At 36.3% G+C, this 24,745-nt stretch overlaps 2 pseudogenes; one reads left to right on the top strand and one right to left on the bottom strand.

The window, feature by feature from the left end:
- The first annotated feature begins 2,400 nt into the window (after positions 1-2,400).
- Positions 2,401-3,513, top strand: LOC147512552 (PKS-NRPS hybrid synthetase cheA-like; annotated as a pseudogene).
- A 2,733-nt stretch (positions 3,514-6,246) lies between these two features.
- LOC147512551 (putative polygalacturonase) lies at positions 6,247-8,031 on the bottom strand (annotated as a pseudogene).
- Between the last annotated feature and the right edge of the window lie 16,714 nt (positions 8,032-24,745).

Here is a 24,745-nt window from a genome sequence, read left to right as displayed (position 1 = left end):
GTGTGTCATAAGCAGGTCCTGGACCTTTCAATAAGTTTCTTTGACGGCATAAGATCATAGGGGACTCAGAAAAGATGGAGTTTCTATTCTGGAATATATACATGCCCCAAGCGCAGACCATTCACAGCCATAACATTAGTTTGGAGGCATTCAAAGTCAATATGTTAAATGAAGTTAGTCACCTAAACTCTAAACGGAACTTGACTACTACAAACATGTAAACAACTCTTGCAGGAACACATGGATATAAGCATGGTTCTACTCATGAGATCTATTAAAAGCGCTTGTGGGATGAAAAGAACTGGGCATTTTCCAGTGTTAGGATAAACAAATATTAGATTCATTGAATAACTCATTTATACCCTATGTACAATAATATGTACAAATATGATAAATACATTCCCCACAATAACAAATATGATAAATGCATTCCCCACAATTACTATGCACACCTGTAAAAAGGCATATTTTCCTAAGTTAGTAGACCTCGTGAAAGCTGCGGTGGAATAGTAATATAACATAGTACGTTATACAACATCAGTATAACTCTTTATTTCCATCCTCCTTTATCTAGGCTTGTACCATCAACAACGCAAGAATGCATTATTATATAACTTAATAACTTAATTAGTTATTAGTAACCATATGATGAGATGAAAGGAAAAAAACAATAAGCAAAGAAATGTCTAAGTTATAAAGTCACCCTATTGCAAGACAACATATAACGAAGTGTAGACTGTAAAAGTAAAAAGCACTTAAATAAGCCTTGGAAAAAGGCGAAATAAATTGTACCAAACCAAAGTTGTAAACTGTGGAAACACAGGAATCTAAAGCATGAGTACTCTCAAACAAAAGTACATAAAGGAACGAAACCTACCAAAGCAAGTTCTTCTAAGCATACCTTAAAGAAGCTTATAATCCCAATTCGATTGACATTGTAATGAAGCATTATTCTTTTTGCCAACCTGTGTTTGACAAAATCATTAGAGCCCAAAATACAAAAATAGGAAAAAGTAAGGCAGTTAAATCTTATCAGGCTTTTCTCAAACAACAAAAAATCATTTAGAAGATGAAGGTGGTGAAGAAGACACAGAGAAACGGGAGGAAAGAACCTCTTCGCGAAAAAGTAATGTTTTTTCTGCTATTGCTTTCAAATCAAAATCAGAAAATTTGAATAGAGTATTTGTTTCTTCACCCGTAGTGTTATGGACGAAGAGAGACGAAAAGAAAGTGAATTATCGTTTATTCATGAAAAAATTAGCAAAACGGTGCGTCGGGTTATTGTTTCAGGAATGGAGAGAAGAACGAACGGTTTACTTTTTTTTTTAATTGGGAAAAACGGTGTCTCTGTTTCTGAAGACGTTGAGTTTTATACTCCTGGGAATGCTTTACATTACCCATTTACCCTTTCAATGAAGAACAAAAAATAAGTGGCTGTCTAACTTTCCGGTACCCTTCCCATGAAAAACTTTGTGTTAAAACCGGGAATACGGGAACTAATTGGAAAATCTGGTATCCGCTTTATATATAAGATTATATTAATAATTGGTCGATGTGAAAAACGTTTTCATTTTGCGGGGGAATTGAATAAAAGAATATATTTATTGTAAAGAAATAGAGAAAAGTAAGTTGTTTTAGGGTAATTTTGGACATACCCAACAAAACACTCCCATACCCCAACTTTAAAAAAAAAAAAAAAAAAAGATTTTAGACACATTTAGCTTCTTAAATTACCCTTCTTTTTTATTAGACTTACCCAATATATTTATTGACTAAAACAAGTCATTTACTCTACGTGATTTAAAAGAAAAAGACTGCGGTTTGTTTTGTTTTTTTTTTTCCTTCTTCTTCTTCTCCAATAACCTCTTATTCTTTTATCTCATCAATAAATATGCAAACACCCACTTTTAATTTGAATCAATCATACCAAAGTAATGAGGATGAATACCAACCAAATGAGAATGAAGAAAAAAATTCAAAATCAAATTTTGACGAATGGGAAAACGCAGAAGACTATTATACTTTGGATTACTACAATGAACAGATACAAACACCAAACAAAAATGTGAGTTTGTTTGCAATATTAAACAAAGTGCTATTTTTTTTTGGTGCATACTGAGTATAAGAAACCTAAACCATTTTTTTTTTTTTGATAAAATTTTACTTTGAACAGCCTCATCCTATTAGTAGTGCATCTCCAAATGCATTGTCTTTGCTTCAACTAAATTATGAGTCAGAAAATGAAGAGCAAGAAAGCCCGACAGAAAACTCTAATTTTGTTTGTCCGGATACGACCGACGCATTTACAACTGCAACAGTAAGAACTTGAAGACACTTTTATAAATTTAGTATATCGTTTTTCCGAATGGTGATGTAATACAATCTATAACAAAATGATTACATGTATTTGAAAATCGAAAATACCTTGTTGATTGGTGTAGAGAGGTAGGGAGAGAAATTGGTTTTGTGGTTATCATTGCAAAGTCGGATAGTGTTGAAATAGTGGCCGAAGACCTAGGGTGTTTTTAACTTGTGAGAGAGGTGGTGTTTTTAAACCTCAAAAACCAAAGAAGACAGATCGATACAAGCTATCCATGAAACTCCCTCAACAGACTGGAACGAAAAAGTGCAAGTGTTCATTTAAGTTGAAGGGTTATTAGCGTAATCAAGGGGGATGGGAAGTGGTAATAGTTTGCGGAATTCATAATCACCGTCTTGTTGAAAATCTTACAGGTCATTCTTTTGTGGGAAGGCTAACACGAGATGAAGAAATGATTGTGATCGAGATGTCTGAGGCTGGCGTTAAACCAAGAGAAATTTTGAATGCTTTGAAAAAGAAAGACGGCCTAAAGAATTTGTCAACCCTAAGTACCATCTACAATTTTCGAGCGAAACATCGTCTTACAAAATTGCAAGGGAGATCACAGATGCAACAATTATTGAAGATGTTGGACGATCGCGATTACTATGAGTCTCATAGAGAGAACCTGATTACAGGAAAATGCAAAGATATATTTTTTTGCTTATTCGAGATCAATTAAGTTGGCCAAGTGTTTTCCGGAAGTGTTGATTATTGATTGTACCTACAGGACTAATCTTCACAATCTGCCATTGCTAGAAATTGTTGGGTTTACGTCTACAATGAAGACGTTTGCTATTGCTTTTGCATATTTAGATTCAGAGAAGGAAGATAAGTTTGTTTGGGCTTTGGAAATGTTATACAGTGTTTTGGAAGGCAAGGCATCTAGTGTGAAAGTCATTATGACTGACAGAGACTTGGCATTGATAAATGTTGTGGCGCGTGTATTTCCCATGACTAAACACCTCCTTTGTCGTTGGCACATTCAGACTAATGTGATTACTAACTGTAAAAAATCTTTTGAAGAAAACAATGAGTTTCGGAAGTTCTATGAAATGGTTTGTGATTTATTCAGTTCACCTACTGAAGATGTCTATAATGAAAATTTGGTTGTATTTAGAAATGAATATGCATATATGACACGTGTGGTATAGTACGTCGAAGAGTTGTTGAACAAGTACTAGTACAGAGAACAGTTTGTGGCGGCTTGGGTTGATTTAGTGATGCACTTCGGCACTCACACCAGCAATAGAGTTAAATCCCAACATTCATCTTTGAAGAGAAATTTGAGGAGTTCACGCGGCAATTTGTACCAAAATTGGGATGTGATTGATAACCTCCTTGAAAATCAGCTCAATGGTATACAAGCTTCATTTAATATTAGTCGCAATATTATGCGTCATTATAGTCGAGACAAGGCATACAGTGAGATTAGAGGATTTATCTCTAGAGAGGCGATTGATATGTTGTCGAAAGAACTTGTACATTCAAACAAAGTGGGCATTTATGAAAAAGAATGTGGGTGTGTTTTGAGGCGTACTTGTGGTCTTCCATGTGCTCATGAGTTGGTACATATGGTAAAACTTGGTGATGGTTACATACCCTTGAGGTCTATAGATCGTCGTTGGCGGCAACTTGATTTTGAGCCAATGGAACTTCCAAGAGGGTCGCTGGACATTTCACCTGAGGTGGAAGGAATTAAGAAGAAGTTCAATTGCTTACCAAAACACCAAAAACTAATGTTGATGAAGAAATGTTTAGAGCTTGCTGATCCAAAGACTACACACATGCAAGAGCCTCAAGAAAAACTCAATGTCAAAGGTAGACCATCAATTTCAAAGAAACATGTGAAAGTATCAACTCAAGATCAGAATGACATAAGAAGAGAACCATCTGCTTTGGAGTATGCACAAACGCAAGAGGAGAAAAAAGCAAGTGAACAAGTTCCGAAGAAGAGAGGCAGACCACATGAGAACCAAGGAGAAATGCAAGCAATTGAAAAAGTACCTAAAAAAATAGGCAGGCCACCTAAGAAGCCAGCTCAAACATCTTTGCTAGAAGATTTGAATCCATTGTTTAACAATTTTATTGTTTCATGTGAGGATGTCCTTGGGGTGGACACTGTGGATATAGGTCCATAGCAAAATTATTGAACTATGGTGATGAGACTGGATGGTTTACCGTGAGGAAGAGGTTGTTGGTCGAGTTGATGGAATATGCAGAAGAGTACATTGAATGGTCTGGATTCACCATTTTCGAACACTTAATTCAAAATTTACAATGTACAAAGTCGATGACGATGAACCCAACTGAGTGGTTTGAACTTCCTGACATGGGTTGGTTAATTGTTTGTGCTTATAATTGTGTGTTTGTCACCCTAGCACCAAACCAGTCATTAACTTACCTTCCTTTGAGAACTCCACCAGACTTGGAGCATACTCTCATTATCTCAGTTGCTCATATAAATAACGGCATACATTATGTGCCGCTTAGACTCAGTGATGATGCTCCCTTGCCACCAGTTATATCAGGTTACCACAATCTAGCCTACCCGGGCATCGCTGACTTGTGGATAGCAAAGGTTCAAGAAAAACTTGCCGATTGGGATAGGAAGGTAAATCCAAAAAAAAATTATAGGCTTGGAAGAGTTGATGCGGTTATGCAGATTACTATACATAGTTGTATCGGTAATGACGGGTTTGAAAACCACAAAAGAAACTTAGAGTGTACCAAGTCTTCTACAATGAATGAGAAAGAATGGCTTGATCTCCGGACATGGGTTCCTTAGTTGCAAGTGCTTTTAATTCTGTTTTTGTCACCATAAGCGCCCGCGACAATTAGGTGTCACATACTTTCCGTTAAGGACAGTCCAAAAGAAATGTCTTTGGATAATCGCCATTTTCCACGTAAACAAAAGGACATTTTGTGCGGTTGTTGCTAAAGGATATTGCTCCTCTACCTCGGTTTTGGCGAGATTGGCGGTTTGTTAGATGCCGGAAAAAGCGATGGGAAACCGTGCGAAAAAGGAAAATTGGACGAATTGGGCGAATCGATTCCAACCAATATGCAGAACCTACAATATGTTTATCCATATTAGTTTAAGTTATTGGATAGAAAAATAAAATAGTTAGTTGTAATTTCTCAAGAATTAATATGTGCTTATTTCATTATAGAACATGGCTTATGGCAATATTTCATTTAGTTGTTGGCAATATGTATGGCTTATGGCTTATGGCAATATTTCATTTAGTTGTTGGCAATGAGGTTTTGAGTATCAACAGAACAAAGATCTCTTAATATAGATATACTTAACTTGTGTAGTTACTATGGAAGATAGACCTGTATTTCACCATTTTGATGTTTCTGTTGATTCCCCTTTAACTTTTTTCTGTCGTCTATGATGGGAAGCGAAGTGAAGTGTTGATTATTTGAAATATAAGGAAGACTGGAGGGTGATTCTGAGTGCCTTTAATTTGTGCCTTATGATAAGATGCAAAATTTAAAAGACAGATTACTGGGAGTGGGAGCTAGCGTAGATGTTACATATCATATTTGAGTAAATAGTAGGCATGAAGCCTATTTTTTTCTGTCATTTTTGCTGCATGTTTTTTTGTCATTTATGTCATATCGAACAATAGGGTTACTTCAGCGGATTCTGTAACAGTAAACATACTATATATGGTGGCATGGATCACGCTTACATGCAAAATCCTGGCACGAAAACTTACAGAACTATAGAAGCAAACTCTTCTTAGCTAAGTTCATTATAACGACACAAAGAGCAATAGAAATAGGAGGGTCAATGGTGAGGAAAACATCTCAAAAGATAAAACACCCTTTTCTTGTATCATGATATTAGACCCAAATGGATTCAAACCATCAACCTCTCAACTAGTGAGCGCTCTTTCCATTTTGAGCTTATGGATCCATTGATAGCAAACACAGGGAAACAAACATTTATTTTGATGAAGTAAATAAAAACAAAAGACTCCCGTGTATAGTGAAATTGTCACGTTTCTTACAAAGATGTCTTTAACATATCCTCCTCTACCTATTGTAGTTTTAATTCGAATTCCAAATTGTGTATTTATCGCTATAGTGTCTTCAATCCTAATATCATGTACTCCACCAGACATTTCACTGCCTAGAGCTATTAGAGCACTATCAGGGGAAATGCAAGTAAGCCTTCTGATGATTACATGCTCTGTTGGAATTCCTACTTTAATTCCATATTGATCCCAACCACATTTTAACAAAATGCAATCGTCTCCTGAGACTATGTAGCAGTCCTCAATTAGCACATTCGAGCAAGAGTCTGTAGAGAAAAGGAACACAAAACATTATATTTGGCCAATAAAAACAGTGAAAGGCTTCAGTTAGCTACATCAAATTGTTTTTACCAGAATGTTGTGGTGCACATAACACAAAATAATTAACTTGGGAATGTAAGATCATAACAAGGCGCGACTTAAAAGCTTAAACTTAGCAACTAAAATGTTGTACCTGGGCTAATGCCGTCAGTTTTAGGTGAAACTGGATCATATGGAGCAATAATCATAAGCTTTTGGATGATAATATTGCTATATTTTCAGAAGAATATTTTATCAAAAGATAATTAAGGTCGTGAACTAGCTAGTTCGTCAACAAAGATTAGTACTCACGCACATTGTATGTTAAACAATAAAAGTTCTATTGAAACGATCTCTTGAAACTGAAAATTTGTTTGCTAAGAAGTAACAGAAACGAAATTAAGCCAAAGTAGTACTGAACCTGCTATAAACGGGATGAACAAACCAATGCAGAGAGTTCAACAATGTGAGATTGGATATCTGAATGTGTCTAGAGTACAAAAGTTCAATCAAGAACGGGCGGGTGTAGTTTAATTTATTGTGGTGATATCTGTGCCACCAATTTTGACCTTGGCCATCAATTGTGCCATTAGCACCTGTACGACAGTAGTATTAATATTAGATTTGTTGCATTCTGAATTGAGTATTTTCTTGTAGGTTATTATGTATGATCTAGGTTCATACACTATGATAAATTTGAACGGTACTTGTGATTATAACATCAGTGAGATTGGTTCCATGAATGAAACTATTGTATCTTAGACCGTCACCAGGAGTATCTCTTCCTCTCCCATAAGAAGGCAAAACAGGAATGAGAGGAAAATCTTTCGCATCCTACAATCAGTTGGAGTGCAATGTTAGAAGTGGGGGTTGTATACCACACATCATTCATCCATGTAGTCTGGGATTTTTAGCAATATTTAATAATTTCACCACTTCTTAAAGGATTAGTCTAAAAGACTAAAAATATAGGCATCGTATATAAACTAGCCGCACCTGAGAAGCAAGAATAACTGCATCTTTTTGGAGATAAAGTATGAAATGACTAGTGAGATTGAAGCTGCCTGTGAGTCATTTTCCTGGAGGAATAATCAGCTGAGCCCCACCGTCTAAACTAAACTTGCTGAGATCGTCTATAGCTTTCTTGAAAGCCTTTATATTGGATGTTTTTCCATCCTCAATTCCTCCATATTCAGTCAATAATGCACTATGCTTTCGACAGCTTATGGCTGGATACTCCGAGTTTAACTTAATGGCTTGACCACATTCTACTCTGTCTACACTCAATAGTCCTAGTAAAACAATAACGAAAACCACCTCCATTGTCTGTGCAATTCAACAAGGAAAAACAAGAGGAAAATGATTAATACGTCTATATATAGGGGAAAACGCTAAAATTTCTAACCATGCCAAACAGAGCCTCAAATTTACTATTGGTTGAATGTTCCCCAATACTAATTTTGTATGAAATAGGCCACTGTCCAACCTTGAAGCATACTGACACCAAGGCCTTTTGACACAAATATAATTAACAAGAGTTCAATCGCAATAAAAGAACAACACAAACCAAGAGATCATGTAGAACAGAAACCTTGAAACTAATAAATGAGATGATAACAAGAAATGAACTTACTTGAAACATTGTCGGGGTGCTACTTCTATCCATTGTTTGAATGGCAAGGAAGTCCTTGCTACTATTTAATAAAGCATGCAGAGACTAATTTTAGACTCTGCAAATTTGGAATAACAGTCTTCTTTTCTTGGAGAGAAAAAAGTAGTCTAAAAAAACGATGCAATTGCCATCACAAAAACGGTACCAAATAAATGATACAATGAGAGGGATGAAAAAGAATGTGAAAGAAACTTGTACTAAAAAAAATGGTACCAAATAGATAGATGTGTCGTTATTTTTTTTATTTTTTATTTTTTATTTTGCCCTTGTCCTTATTGGAAATACCCCAAATTATTTGGGAGATATTATTGGATTTAGGCAGTTATTGGGGTATGGCAAAAATTTATGTTAGTTATGGGGTAAGGAAGTGTTTTGTTGGGTATGTCCAAGATCACCCTTGTTTTATCTATCACTTTAAGTGAAAGTGTTGAACTTATATAGACATGTGAAGTGTTGAGATATTATCACAGAGTAGAACTTGTGGTTTTGACTAAAAAATCTCAATGTCACGTAGGAGGAAAGAAATCAATGTGAGTTCAGCAGTTGTAGATGTCATATATTGCTCGATATTCGGCTTCCGCGCTGGAACATGATACGGTAGGCTACTTCTTAGCACTCCAAGAGATACAATTAGACCCCAGAAAAGTATAGAAACCAGTAGTAGATCGTCCAGTAAGGGCACCCAACCCAGTCGGAGTCGGAAAAGGCATAGAGATCAAGATTGTTGTGCTTGAGTATGCACAAACTAGTAGAGATAGTTCCTTTGATGCAATTACAGAGTATTCTTTTAACCATTTGGAAGTGTACATTGGTAGGTGCATGCATATGTTGACAAACATTGTTCACAACATAGCTCAAATCGGGTCTAGTCAAGGTGAGAACTGAAGTGTGTCGACAATCTTTTGATACTCTGTAACATCATGATAGAGAGCTTCACCATTTGAAATGAGAACAGGTTTAGCAGCCATAAGAGTAGATATTTGTTTGCAATCAATCATCTTTGTATTATGAAGCAAGTCGAGCATATATTTTGTTTGAGATAAAAAGAGTCCATCTTTGAAAGATTGTACTTGTACTCTGAGAAATTAACTGAGAAGGCCGAGATCCTTCATGGAGAATTGAACCCCGAGTTCTGCAACAAATTCATCTAATAAAATATTATTGTCACTTGTGAGTATTATATCATCAACATATACCAGTAGAACCATGATATTAACACCATTGTTGAAAATGAATAATAATGAGTTAGCTGCATGGGTTGCATCTAAAACCATACTCAATGAGATAAGAACTAATGAATATGTCAAACCAGGCCCGTGGAACTTGTTTTAAACCATACAAAGATCGTTGGAGCTGACACACATGATTTGGCAATAGTGCATCTACAAAGCCGGGAGGGTTGCTCCATGAAAACTATGGTTTGAAGATGTCCATGTAGAATAACATTCTTAACATCAAGTTGCCAAAAATTCCAGCCTTTAATAGTTGCAATGGTGAGAACTGTCACAACCCGAATTTCTAAACAATTACAAAGGGAATATTTGAAATACAAATATCTCAAACATCACTATGTTCAGTTGTCTAAAACCCAGACTATGACGGGGTGGATACAATACATACAAACACCAAAAACCCATATCATAAAAGAATCAACTTAAAATAAATAATCCCAATATTTATCCGTCATCACTTTATTAATAGGCTATCTTCCGTAAAAAAAAAACATCTTTCAAAACTCTAAGAATAAAAAGTCTTCAGTACCATATTCTCATGTCATAATGAATGTGTAAGCTACGTTATTACATACTTCCAAAAAGAATCGGACCTAATAAAAGTAACTAACGGACTGCTCCAGGAAAGAATCCAAATCAAATGCCGTGGTTCCACTACTTTCCACGTTGCCAAAACAAAGCAAACATGGGTTAGCAAAATGGAATTTGCTGGTATGAGTAGACTAACAACATAAAAACATTTCTAGACTTTACTTATCCAAACAAATACTTTATATGTACCCATAACTTAACCATTCTCAGCTTGAAAGACAGGTAGTTTAATTTTTTCAACCGGCATAGTTTCTTTCCAAGCAAGATTTCCATTATATTAACTCATTTTAATAACTTAGTAATTGAATTAAATTTTACCGATAACCACTTCTGTATAAGGGTAGGACAGTGTCCCCGCACAAAATATTATTAAGTCCTACCATCCTGCAAACGAAAGTTAGAAATTTTTAATAAACATATGTAATTGTTCTATAAGTATTCAAATGCAAGTCCAAGCACACCCGCACAACCAAATCAATTTCTCTTATTAATTAATCGATTACTTTTTTATACACCCACCCTTTAGTACCTACTCCACGACTTGCACTCCACATATTTGCCAAATCACACATTCCTGTGTGCCTCTCTCCCACCGAGTACTACGATATCATAGCCATCTCTAGGCTTTCATACACATATTCACAGCCTCTTTGGGCATATAATTTCAGGTCATTCATGGCACATTCAATGAATACATTGGGTCATTCCTGCCACATTCAAAGAATACCCATCATAACACTGACGGGCCATTCATGGCACATTCAATGAATGCCCTGGGTCATTCCCGCCACATTCAAGGAATACCCAACCCTACATTCCCGTACACTCAAGGAATACGACCGATCCGCAAGGCAAATACCTTAGTTCCTCTCTAGGGCAGTCCAAACTATTGGGTCATTCATGGCATATTCAATGAATTCCCACCTATCATATGACATCATCAGTAATAAAATCTCATTTCCAAATCTTGAGGTGTGGAGAGTTCTAAAAGGGTGTGGTAAATTTGTTGAGAACATTATTAAACTTTATTGCATATATTTTCTTTCAGAGTAAAGAGGAGTATCTTGTTTCGTGTATCATTGTTTACACGTTATTAATTATATCGATGCCTAAGTGTCATAGCATCGTATATCATAAAAGAATTATTGTAAGAATGAAATTTCACATAGTAGTTAATACACGTACACACGTATATATAAAAAGTCTTAGCCTAAAGCCAAACACACTAATAGCCCTAGACCTAATCTTAGCCAAGTCAAAGGTCAAACTTGGTCAACTAGTCAAAGTGTTGATTGGTCAACAGCAATCAACCTGCCAAGGGTCAACAGTAGTCAACCAGTTCTAAACTCATCTAAGCAAAAACCCAAAGACTAAGGCCCAAAAATCTTTAGCCTTTCTCAAGCCCAACTTAAATAAACTTAAGCCCACATGTTAATATCTAAAAACCAACTCAAGCCCACAAGTCTTATTTCGGCCCAAGCCTAACTAAAAGAAACATAATCGCCACCACCTCCTTCTTCTTCCTCAACGGCTCACCACCTCCATCGATCAGCCACCAACCTTAGTCCCCTCTAAACCCATCGGTTTTAACCCTCACCAAAAACCCAATCTTTCGATACAATCAAAACTCGATTCCCTCACTCCTCACAAATCACTTTCGACACCATTAACAACCTTGGGAGCTTCAACAGCACCCATACAACCCACCGAAACAGTTCGGTTTTGATCACTAACAAAACCCAACACTATGATATACTAAAAAACTTGATTCCCCTTACTTGCCCAAAATCGAGTTCGACTCCATTAACACCTTTACAGAGCTTCAACAGTTCAATCAAAACAAAACTCAACATACCCAACTCAATCAACAACCAACCGACGTAAATCAACAACCCATTTGATCATCCAAACAATTTGGTTTACACAACCAAAAACAAAGGCAGTATACTAACCTACAAAATTCATATAATATAACAAATTTTAGGGCAGTATATCTCCATTAACAATTTATAACAATTCGAAAATGGTAATAGGGGAAGTAGGTAAACCATACAAATCAATTAGTATTTGACAATACGATTAACAGTATGTATTCCAAATTCGACAGCATATAGCACAGAAACGAGCAGAAGAATAATGAGCATAAACCTTATATATTTTATAGCAAAGTTTTCTATATAGAGTAAAAATCTAGGTTCAGTGAAAAACAAAAATATCTACTCACTCATGATACGCTCCTACTATCAGTAGATCTCCAGCAAGAAGCCTCCTTTTTCCTCTATGCGTAAAACTCTCTTTTTTCTTCTTTGTGTAAAACTCCTCCATTAAAAAAAAAAAAACTCTCGTGTGAATTCACGTAAAACTCCTCTATGTGTCCTTTTTTTTTAAAACCCCCGTAAAATAGGGATGAAGGTTTATCTCTTTACCTTTCCTATCTCCACTAATCTTTATCCTTTTTCATTTTATCTATTCTTATTATTTATTATTATTATTATTTATTATTTATTATTAAAATATATTAAAAAAAACGGGGTGTTATAAGAACAGTCCTGCTAGTAGCAGGTTTTATTACCGGATTGAATGTTTCGAGAAAGTTGACTCCTTCCCTTTGGTTATAGCCTTTCACTACAAGTTTTACTTTCAAGCGATCCAATGAACCATGCATTAGATTTGAGTTTGGCTCTAAACACCCACTGACAATCAATGACATTCATGTAGGGTTGTCGTGGAACAAGTACCCATGTCTCATTGTGTGAGAGAGCATTCATTTCTTCTAGCATAGCATAATTCTATCCTAGGTTACTAATTAAGAGAACTTTTTGTGGATTTTGGTGTGGTGGAGATAGGAGTAGTGGTAGCAAGTAATCCATACTTCGGGTTTGGCTGGCGAATGACGTCTTTCATACGAGTTATCATTAAGTGCGGTTATACAGGCCTAGGAAGGGTGGAAGAAGATCTGTGTACTAGCCTTGGGGTTGTTTGAGTATTATTAGGCTCATTTTGAGATGGATTAGGTGGTTCATTTTGAGGTGGATCATTTTGAGGTGGATTAGGTGGTTCAATTTCATGTGGTGTGATAGCCGATTGTTCAATGGATAGCGATGGATTGATAGGAGCTAAATTAAATAGACTAGCAAGTTCTTGGCAGTAAGTGAGCAAAGTTGAGTGGGAGGATTTTTGGAATGAGTTTCAGTAGGATGCAACCAATTCTGAAAAGGAGTTGTGCCAACAAGTATATCTTGGGATTGTGTGGGCCTGTGAAAGGAAAACGATACTCATCAAAGATGACATGACGCGAGATATAAACACGCCCATTTTGAGGATTGAGGCACCGATAGCCTTTGTGTTTAACACTATAACCTATAAATACACAAGGGAGAGATCTTGGTTCTAGTTTATCCTTTGTATATATCCTCACAGATAAGGATAACATAAAGTACCAAAAGTTCAAAGGAAATCATATGTAGGCGGTTTTTTATGTAATAGATTATATGGAGTGGTCATGTTAAGAGTTGGTGAAGGCAATCGGTTTATTAGAAATGTTGACGTGTTAAAAGCCTCGACCCAATACTTCTTAGGAACTGACGCATGAAGCATCATAGCTAAGCCAAGTTCAACAACATGACGGTGTTTACGCTCTGCTAAACTGTTTTGTTCAGGAGTACCTGGGCATGATAGTTGATGAATTATGCCTTCACCACTAAGATGATCAAGGAACTCTTGTTTCAAGAATTCACCCCCATTATTTGGCTGGAAAATTTTGATTTTCTTCTCAAATTGTTTATCCACTGATAAGAGTCCAAAACTGTAGTTTTAACTCCTTAACAATATTGTTTTTAGACCAATTATGTGATTAATAAGTAAGAGTTCTGTATACTTTTGTGTATTTCAGGCATTGGAGTCGAATATGTGAAAAAAGACGTCCATTTTGCGAGATAAAGGAGCAAAGGTTGGTTGCTAAGAAGTTCTATGATTAAAGGCCAAGTTTCAAGGATAAAAAACCTTTTTAAACCCCGGTCAAAGCTGAAAAGTCAAAGTCAATGCGGGCAGAAATAGTGCATAAAAGTCAGCAGAACTTCCGAAGGTCGTATCTTTGGACTCAGACCTCGGAATTGGGCCTACCATATGTCAAAACGACCGGCTCGGAAAGAGAGCTTTCTAATGTTCTAAGTCTTGACCCAATTAAAGGAGCAGAAGTGAACGAAAAAGCTGTTGAAGTCATTTCCAACTAAAACCCCTTTGTGGACTGAAGTAATGAGGTTTTGGACTCTATTTTCCGGCCCAAAACATGGCTCCTCAGCCCATGCACAAAATTGTGGATCTAGCCTCTTCTATATCAAGAGACTAAGGCTTAGCTCTTAAGTTATCTAGTTAGTTATCAAGAAATTAGTGGTTAGAACAAGAATTTAGTTTTTAGAATCAATACTTAGTTTATATTTCAAGTTTAGTTCTAATTCAATACTTAATTCATAGATTTAGTTTGTCTTAAATTGATAATTAGTTAATCATAATCTTAGTTTTAAATTCAGTTTTAATTCATTTGGAATTATTATACTATTGTTCAATTAGATTAATAAAGTAATTATCATTTCTTCCATAATGTCTTATTTTTATTGTTCTTATTCCATTAATGATAGTTTAATGACTCAAGGCTAAACCTTCATTAAAGGGGTTTGAAGAAACCTTGATGAAACTTGATTGTATTATCGTATAATTGGTTGTAATGTTCTATTCTACTCTAGAAAGTAATTAGTTCACCATGAGAATGGGTTTGATTGCTTCACATGCTAGTTATTAGTTGGTAGATATTACCATGAATAATTAGGAATTAGAAATACCCAACCTTTACATGGAAACATAAAAATTAGGATTACAACATGTTCTATGTTAGTTTATTAAGTCAAATCAAGGTGAAATCAAATTTTCCTAATTCATTCTCATATTGTCAATTTAGTATTGGATTGCCGCCATTTCATTTATCACATCTTTATTAGTTAATTCACTATCGTAGTTAAATTCAATTCCATTACTCTCACGACTTTGTTAGCTTACACGAACTAGGAAACTTCACATCTAAACGACTAGGAGTGGAATGAATTCTCTACTCTAAACATATTGCATTGATAATGAGAGTAGATAACTTTGATATATAAGCACGAAAATAGTTTTAGTTTTACTTACATTTGAATTTCATCACTTAATCGTAGGTAAAACTATTGTTTTCTCTATTATCATCCACCATCGTTTGGAACAATAGAAATACCCTGTAAAAGTCAAACTTTTGCTTGATAGGATAAAACCATGTATATCGCGAAAAATCATCAACAAAGACGACATAATATCGAAAACCTTGATTAGATAAAACTGGTCCCCAAAGGTCACATAGAACTTTAATGAGTAGTTTAGAAGACCTACTGCTTGAAGGGAAAAATGGGAGTTCGAAGCTTTTACTCATCTCATAACTCATACATAAGCCAAAAGAACTTTTATGAACTGAAATAGAGTTATTATATTCTTCCTAAGAAAAGCAATGATTCATCTGTGCCAAGTACTTTCATCTGTAACTCGAAATCTATTTGAGAAAAAAGCTTTAGCCTTGGTATTGGCTAAAACATATAGTCCTACTTGTCTACTCCCCGATGCCATCACCTGGTTCGTCTTTCGATCCTTAATAAAAAAAAAGCATTTTTATCAAACTCAAAATTAAATAACACAGATAATCAGATGTTAATTAAGAAACAAAGAGCAACTTCTTCTTAATATCAGGTACCACAAGAACATTTTTAATTAGTAGTAAAAAGTTATAAGTGGCATCACCAGTATGTGTGATGGGTAGATGATCTCCATTACCAACCATAACATAATCAGATCCATTATATGGTTGTAAATTGCAAAGAGTACCTGGATTATCAGTCATGTGTGATGTAGCTCCAGTATCTGGAATCCACTCGCCATCATTATTAGAGTCATTCATATGGAGAGCAGCTAAGGCTTGTGGAACGTCCTCATCTTGAAAAGTGTTATCAAATCGGTGCCAACACTTGAGAGCATTGTGTCCTTTTTTGTTACAGATTTGACAGAATAAGATAGCAGGCTATGCAACATGAGGTTGAGCCTGAGCAGGAGCAAGACTCTTTGGTGTTGTAAGCTGTGACATGTTGTTGTACTTATGCATATTGCATGTCTATGTAAGCGCCACGACCTTTAGAGCTAAATGATGAAGAGCCACGCTCCCATTAACACTACTACAGAATGACACTTATACCACTGTTTTTAAGTGTGGTATAAATATATTTACCACTGTTATGCAACCGTGACAATAGGTGGTGTGGTATATAATAATAGCAAAATTATGGTATATATGTTTAATGGATACCACGGTTTTTCAAAGAACCGTGGCTTGTATGCCCATGATATACCACGGTTGTCAACAGAACCGTGGCATATAAGCTATTGAAACCGTGGTTTATATTAGTGTATGTGTTATAATACCATGGTATATAGTTATACTAAACACTACGGTTTATATATATATATATATATATATATATATATATAATGCTAGTAACATCTTCCACTTAAAACCGAACCTGCATAACAAAATTTTACACGACCTACCTCGCACAACATTTCCATCTTCCCAACAAATTTCAAAATGTACAAAAAACTATCAAACATTGCAAAAAAAGATAATAATAATAATAATAAAAAAAAAATTCATTAATTTTTTGAGTGCACTAAGAAAACAAACTTCAAATTCCTTTTCATAAATTAAAAAGGTAAGACTCATATATTAGAACATAGCTAAAACTCATCCTCATTCACTTCCGGCTGAAACACCCCATTTTCCTGGATACCAACTCTACCACTATAGGATACCCATTCACAATTTATCTCAGTTGATGGCACTGAAAGAAGACAGTTACTACAACCATGAAGAAGTTGATAGTCAAAGTGAATCTCTTGAGAGTAATGATGAAAGTGGTAGTTCTCACGGCGTTAATATGTCGTTTACACAAGCACAGAAAATACATATAGAAAAGAGGCTATTGATACGAGCTTGTCTCACTAGGTGAAGCCACCATCATCTACAAGGAATGTCGGGGATCAGAATTGTAGATGCACATCTAGTGGAGGATCTCAAACTGCTAAACCTTCTGTTTTGGACAGGTCTATTATCGGAACTGTTCCAGCACATTGGAGTGAAGATGAACCTTCTCAAATTTGCCCCAAGTGATGGGATGGGAATGGGATCCCCAACTCAACTAACAAGTATAAGGAGGTATCATAAGTACTGCCCTTACTTTCTTCTGCAAACTATGCATCCCGCCCGGTGCGATTATAAAGTGGTCGGAGATCAATGGTCCGAGATCACGGAGGTACCGATATGTTAAGAGACTCCAACCAACTGCGTCCTTGCTGCAAAATTTAAATGTGACAGTCTGATGAACCCTTCTCAACTTTAAACTCTTGGCTTATCTCTCGCATCATTGCCAAGACGCGCCGCACGCGTAAACCTTGAGGTACTATAAGGATGATCCCTCGTTACCTCTGTCCAGATTCTATCATCTCGACTGTTCCTTTTGATTTCCAATCAGGAATAGAAACAGGTCCATCCCTCGCTCCTTTGTCTGTTGGAGCCATTTCAAAATCACCATTACTGAGTAGACCTGGAAAACAGTAGGCATGAGGGAAGTGTAGGAGAGTGATATCCTCATAAAGTTATCACGCACGCGTGGAGCATAAGCGAACTCAAGACATCGACCTCCAAGACCTGTGAGCAGCTCCCTGGTGAATCCAGGACATCGACCTCAAAGACCGACCTGTGAGCAGCTCCCTTGTGAAGACATACGCGCGCAGCATAGGTGAACCCAAAACATCGACCTCCAAGACCGACCTGTGAGCAGCTCCTTTCATGCAGGTGGTATTAACTAAGATGTCTCAGTACGAACACATGGCCAGAGACAGAACGCCTCAAATAAGGTCACCACCAGGGGTAATCATTACCAAAATCTTACTTGTATTTCCCACCACCGGGAAATAGGGATTACAGCACCAACTCCCAATCAGCACACGACTTATAATACAACCAGCCTAACACTCATTCACAATCTCCACCTTACACGTGTGCAAGGGACACACGTGTCTCTTGGATTGACATTTCCTCAAGCCTATAAATACCACCTATTTGAACTACGTCAGACCTAATTCCTCTCTCCTCTAAAAAGAAAAACTAAAAGACGTTGTGTTGGTGCTCTCCAAGAAGTGTATCACAGAGGTCGACCTCAACAAGGTCTGCCTTCCTCACAATGATGGCGACTAGTTAACGTCCAAGATCAGCGACCGGATGGTGAAAGCGTCTTGATCGACCCGGGGAGTTCATGCGACATTTTATTCTACCACACTCTCCAAGAAATGAGGTTACCCAAGTCAGTTCTTATAGATCGATCCGATTGCCCCCCTTTATGGGTTCAATGGTTCCAGGGCCGACCCTGCCGGTGATATCATCCTTCCAGTATCAGTGGGATCTAAAGAGGATAGAGTCAGCTGCAATACGCGCTTCAGCGTCCTGGACATCTAGTCGTCCTATAATGCCATACTAGGACGACGATGGATCCACCAAATGCAAGCTGTACCTTCGACATTGCATCAAGTTCTCCGTTTCCCGGGCCCCAGAGGATTGATGGAGCTGAGAAGCAATCAACTGGAAGCATATCATTGTAACCAAATCTTGTCAGCAGGACAGATCGACAGTGAACCAATCCACACAAGTAGCGAGCCCACCAGTTATACCATGGCCAAAGACCTGGTTGCCGAGGTCAGAGTCAACACATCAAAGCAGCACGCTGCTACTACAGAATGACACATATACCACGGTCAATAAGAACATTTATACCACGGTTCTTCCAAAAACCGTGGGAAATACTTATATACCACGGCGGAAATTTCTTTGGTCATTGGTTTTACTAGTATATGCCACGATTACATGAAAACCGTGGGATAAGTTGGGCCATATACCATGGTTAGTTTTTTTTTTTTGAGAGTACTCCACATCCCCACTACCTTAAACATAAACGGTGGTATATAAATTTTCCACTTTCTACCGTGGTTTATGACTTTATACCAAATAGTCAAATACCCCAATCTTAAACTCATTCAAATTGATTCCCACTATTCTCTCGGTCTCTCCCTACAACTTCTACAGTTCTACGACTCTTAGGATTCCCAATGAGAAAACCTACCGTCACTACACCATAACAAACTTTTTCACTACACCATAACAAGGATTTTCTAACAATTGTAATTTCTCATTTGTAACACATATACATCCGTTAGTAAGTTAATAATGATTAGTGTTCCGTTACATAATTACTTAACCATTAGTAAATTACCGGAATTATTTTGTAACGCGTTTATAGAGATATTAACTAACGGATGCACAAAGCGTGACTAATGTTAAAATCTAATTAGAAAATTTGAGACCAATTAAAAAATAAAAGAAAGAAGGCGAAAATTTTAGTGGGATTTTTTTCCCTCGCCACTCATTAGGTCAACCGGTAGTGCAGACTGAAAAGAGTAAACAAAACAAAGGGGAAAAGGGATGAACCATCCCGCCCACTTCGTGAGCCGGATGGGGTCTTTCTTTTTCTTTTTCTTTCTACTTTCATTTCAGTCAATCTCAATTCTAGTACTTCATCAAGTGAGCTTATCTGAATGTTCTTGAGTTGGATATTTTCCCCGGGTGTAAAATGTCTCCTAATTACTATGTATAACCTGAAGCTTGAACTTTCTTTCCGCGTTATTTTCTCTCTATGGGTCATCGGTTCCAAAACCTTTGGATTAGGTTTTTCGACTAATAAGGTTGGCGTTGTTCTCACAATCTCGGTAAGTTGGATACTTATCATCATAGTTTTAATTCTTATAACTTATAATTAGAAGTGCTTACGAAATTAGAAAATTCTCCAACCTCTTTTTGTGAACCTATTTACTCAATTAGATAAAGTATTGCTTCAGAATTTCTTTGTGAATAGTATCTATAATGCTTACTGCAATAATATATTATATGTACAGATACTCCAAATCTTTTCCTTCAACTCCCTCTTGGAAAGTCAAATTTGTCTTGTTAGAAATGCAATGTTAGCGTTAATGATCTCGAGTATTAAAAAGAAATTCACCAACTTTACTTTGTATATGTACATATAATCTTTGTGAAGTAGTTTAATGACTTTGTTTGTTCTTGGGATTAAATTACTAACTTATTCAAGTATAGGTGGGGGCCTTTTAGTCTTTCAAACTTTTCTATATCCATTGATAGAGAGAATTCTCGGTCCAGTCATGGTTTCTCGCGTTGCAGCGGTAGGTGTCAAGATTTTCCATGGTTTAAAGTTTATCTTTAAGATTCAGCTCAGATTATTGATTGAATGTGCTCCCTTTATGTTATACGTGTAGGTTTTATCTGTACCGGTGTTGCAAAGTTACCCCTTCATAGCTATGTTATCTGGGTTCAGCTTTTTAATTTTGTTTACCTATCTTTGATGAATGTTTTAACAAGTAAGTATGAACTTCATGATGGTCATTTTTTTTCTCTTTTTCTTTTTGCCTACAAGAAAAAATGAACTTAATGATGGTCTTTTAATATTGTTTTCTCTCTTTAACAGATAGTCATTGCCAATCGGACTATCCGTACTTCTGAAACAATGCGGTGGTAACTTTTCACTATCATATTTGCATTGATATCTATTGGCTTGTTTGTGCCATTTTCACTAGAATGATTGGCATTTATTACCATCTGAATAGGACCGGAAGCAAAGAGGAGCTGCAAATGGAATTGCTATGGTGGGATGTCTCTTCGAGGTCTTGGGCGCCATAGGAGGTTTTCTAAAGTACTCTTAAGAAGTATTTTGTTACGACAATGACATGTACTTGCACATGAATACAACAATTTCTCAATATATAATCATTTGTATCATCTTCTAGCTTCAAAAACGATGACATTATACTTTTATTTTCCCTAGCGGTGACTTCACGATTAAAATTTGTTCTTGAAGACCAAGTGAAATCCATAGAGCCCTCTCACAAAAATGGAGTCGTTTTAATATAGGCCAATAGAACGACTTTTCGTTTTGTGCTTCTGTTTGACCTAGACGGATACAAATTTAGAGTCATCTTCCTAGCTCATTACAACATGATGCAACCTCTAAGCTAGTGTAATCCAAGATCATATCGGTGATATCTCGGATCATTTGTTTAACATACCGCTTCTTTCTTATGATATATAATGAGCATTCAAACATGTGACACCATTACATTATTTAAGTCACACCTTAGAATGATGAGTCCAAAGGAAATGGTGGAAGGTTGACCACAGTTTCAATGTCAATCTTGTTTAATGTACTTGTTGCCATCTGTGGAGTTTATGTGTACAACTATACAATTGTTCTCCCTGATTTCCATATTTCATTCATACCATCATTTCTTTGTCTTCAAAGCAAATCCAATATTTCGTTGAATATTTAAGGTGATCTGGTAGAATAAAGAAAAATCAAATTCCAATCTTGTTCCTTAATTACTTGTGTCTTTGTTATATGTAGGGTTTCTTGGACACAAAAGCGCCAGGATACTTCTTTCCTCCTGTGCACGCAAAAACTAAACTCGAGTAGATTCTCAGATATGTACTTTCGAGAAGTGATTTTACATGGGGTCACAGCTAAAGTTATAGACATGCCCCACCACTGTATGTGATACTTCCCTTCCATCCCTTTTGTATCATTCCTTCTTGTCCAAGTACTAAATATGGTTTCGTGCTTTTCATTTTGTGGTTGACTTTTTGTTTTCAAAGGAACTTATTGGTAGACATTAAAGTATCCACGTGTTTTGGGTACATATCGATATAACCATTTGAAAATACTTTGGTACATATTTAATTGATCTTATAGATAATATACTTGGTATCGGTCGATTAGAGTATTACTTAGACGATGGTTCGGTCATTATTAGCATAGGTTGAGTAAATGGAACAGTAGACCGGAATGCACATTTTAAACTTAACCTCGAGTCTTTACATCATTATCATATATTGTTTTAGGTTTCATGGCCCATCACTTCAATAAGGTGTTCACTGTCTCCTTAGTGCTTCAAGCTCTTGAATGCACATTGTGCTTTGAAGTTCTTATGATGTGAGCCACATAGCAATCCATATTGACCATGCTTCGATTGGGCATCTCTAGATTAAATGTAACTTCTATGTGTATTTCTCTCTCGAGATGTAAATTTGTGGGTTTATTATGTCGAATGGCTTTGATGTTGAAATCCTATTGATGATTAATCTTGTATTGCTTCCATGCAAGACTCACATTACTCTAACTGGGAGAAGTACTTTTCGACTATATTGTTTAACTCTCTTCAAATAAAATTTTAAGCTCTCAACTTCGTTTATGATGCATCAATCTAGTATTTATTCACCTTACATTGTGCGGTTGTTGAAACACATCCCCGGCTTACGTAAGCGGTTTTGGGATCGAGCGATTGGCCAAAACATGTTCTTATCGGATATACATGGTTAGTATATCGAGACATGCCTTTAGCTTTGCAAATAGCCAAATACATTATGTATTCTCTCTAAGTAGTAGTTGATTCTCAGCATTTTAGAAGTTAGGCGATCGTGTTTCATGCCATGCCTTGTTATGGTGTTAATATGGTGTTATATTTCCATTCTCCAAAGTTGATGGTTTGGCAAATATTACGAAGTGAGGCTTGATCTGAGATAGATGTTCTTCTTTGGATTTTATGTATTGTTTGGATCAGGTAAAAGGCGTGTCATGCTTATCAACTTATTAATAATTGTATTTTCTATATAGCAAAGAAAGAAAGCAAGTTATTGAGGAAAATGGACATTTTGAAACTATAGTACATATGTGATACCTCTCTGCTACTCTCACGGCAATTTAAGAATCGGGATTGATGTTTCCAAGAAACCTGGAATTAGTGGAATTTGGTGATTAACTCTTGTGATATAAGCTTCCTTTTAGCTACAAACAATCGGGGATGGAACGGAACTGTGCATCAATAGGAGTAGAGTTAGGCTTCGTGAACAAATCTTCAATAAGTTTCTTTTTGCATGTGAAAACGGGACTTGTGCTATCTTTCATTCTTGTGATCTATATCTTGCAATCCTCCCTCCGACAAAACTAGCAAGGTAAAGTGTATTCATCACATTTATCAAGAAAACGAATTGCTCAAGGCATTCATGTATTACTTGTCCTTTGTCAGTCATTCTTGTGGTAATGCTCTATACATCTGATCCAAACTAAAAGTCATCTTATGGCATTTTTGTAATCTAGTTATCCTTTTATCTGTTCTTGCTTACATTCTTGAGAGAATTTCTGGACGTTGTTTTTTTTTCCTTTCTCAGGTTTGTAAGGGAGACTATTGCTGAAAGCATCTTGCCTGGAGGAGGGGTGGCCAAGGGGGAATGATGTTGCGTCGGATCACGCCGATAATCTTGTTTATCAAGAGAATATGGTACCTTAAGAAATTTGTGCAATTGTACACTAGGTACCTGGTCTGCTAAAATTTTCACTTCATGCTATGTTACCCATGTCGTCATCTGTATATTCTAGTCATTTTTAAGCTAATTTAATACTCTTCTTACCCTGCTGAACCAAGAAGCAAACCGGTATTCCAAGTGATGTAATTCCTTTTTTTGTCTACTCAAGGTTTTACCACTTGGACCGATGAGTGTGCTTGTTGGGTTACCTATCATTATGAGCTTGTATCTTTTGTTTCCTCTACGAGTTCATATATATTCTACCAATTCACCTTCTCCAAAATCAAACTCTTCCCAATAGAAAGAAAAACAAAAATAGAACATACCATTTTTTTATACCTTCTTTTCAATAGACGCTTTGTACTTCACTAATCACCATCTTCATTGCATAATTGCATAAAATGGAAATTAGATAGGGTTTTCCAACCTATTAAACTTGGTCCTTCGAGAAGGGGAGGAAAACAATGAAGAAGAAAGTTATGGTCTTGTAGTTTCCCTTACGTTATACTGTTATGATGTTATCTACTTGACTAAAACCTGCGACTACACATGCCTTGAGCGTTCAATCTATACACATTTTTTTGTTCTATTATCGTCAGTATGCGTATGTATATATATGATAATTTTCCGTATATTTTTAAATTAAAAGTTAGACTTGAGTTAAGTGTTACACGCCTGCTTTAAATGTATATATATGATTTTGTATCTTTAAATGCTTCAAAGATTAAACACTTTTTCGACCGATCGAAAGCAACTTATGAACTTGAAGCTGAATTCATTGAAAGACATCCAGTAATAATGGTTATAGATTCTGAGGTGCAAGTAATTTGTTGAATTATCATTTTGACTGTCTTTGCGGTGTTAGGACTAGTATTGTTCAGTTTGCGATATTAATAAGCTTGTGAATCAAGTAGCAAGTATTTAATGAGAGAAGGAGATTTCCATTTCATTTAGTGGCGTGTCTAGAATAGCTAACAATTTGTTGTTGCTTTCTTT

This window comes from Coptis chinensis, chromosome 3 (assembly GCF_015680905.1).
Source record: "Coptis chinensis isolate HL-2020 chromosome 3, ASM1568090v1, whole genome shotgun sequence".
NCBI lineage: Eukaryota > Viridiplantae > Streptophyta > Magnoliopsida > Ranunculales > Ranunculaceae > Coptis > Coptis chinensis.
This window is presented reverse-complemented; position numbering and strand designations above follow the sequence as displayed.